The 402-nt window shown below is 70.9% G+C and overlaps 1 protein-coding gene across 1 annotated transcript in view; it reads left to right on the top strand.

Moving 5' to 3' along the window:
- LOC104990672 (plexin-A1-like) overlaps positions 1-402 on the top strand; it is a 39184-nt gene that overhangs the window by 24204 nt on the left and 14578 nt on the right. The window lies entirely within an intron of this gene.

Raw genomic sequence — 402 nt, 5'->3', positions numbered from 1 at the left:
GTCCATGGAGGTGGCCCGGGGTTCAGGTGACCTCGAATGACGGCCCCAGCCCCGCGCTGCTCATCTCCAGGGCCTGACTCAGGGGCCCCTTTGCACATGGGACCCTGCCTGTGGGCGCCGTCCCAGACCCAGTGCGCACAGACCTGGGCTTCTCGGAGCCCCAGCCCGTCCCTTCTCTTCCCAGACGCCGACCTTCTACCGCGTGAGCCCTGCCCGCGGGCCCCTTTCGGGGGGCACCTGGATTGGCATCGAGGGCAGCCACCTGAACGCGGGCAGCGATGTGGCGGTGTCGGTCGGCGGCCGGCCCTGCTCCTTCTCCTGGTATGTGGGGACCCCAGGCTCGCCCCGCCTGCCCTGGGTGGCGGTTGGTTCAGATGGCTGGGCGCCCCCTCCGTTGCCTGG

The sequence above is a fragment of the Bison bison genome, unplaced genomic scaffold (assembly GCF_000754665.1).
Source record: "Bison bison bison isolate TAMUID 2011002044 unplaced genomic scaffold, Bison_UMD1.0 scf7180017847352, whole genome shotgun sequence".
Taxonomy (NCBI): Eukaryota; Metazoa; Chordata; class Mammalia; order Artiodactyla; family Bovidae; genus Bison; species Bison bison.
Note: the sequence above shows the minus strand (reverse complement) of the source record. Positions and strands in the feature narration are given on the sequence as shown.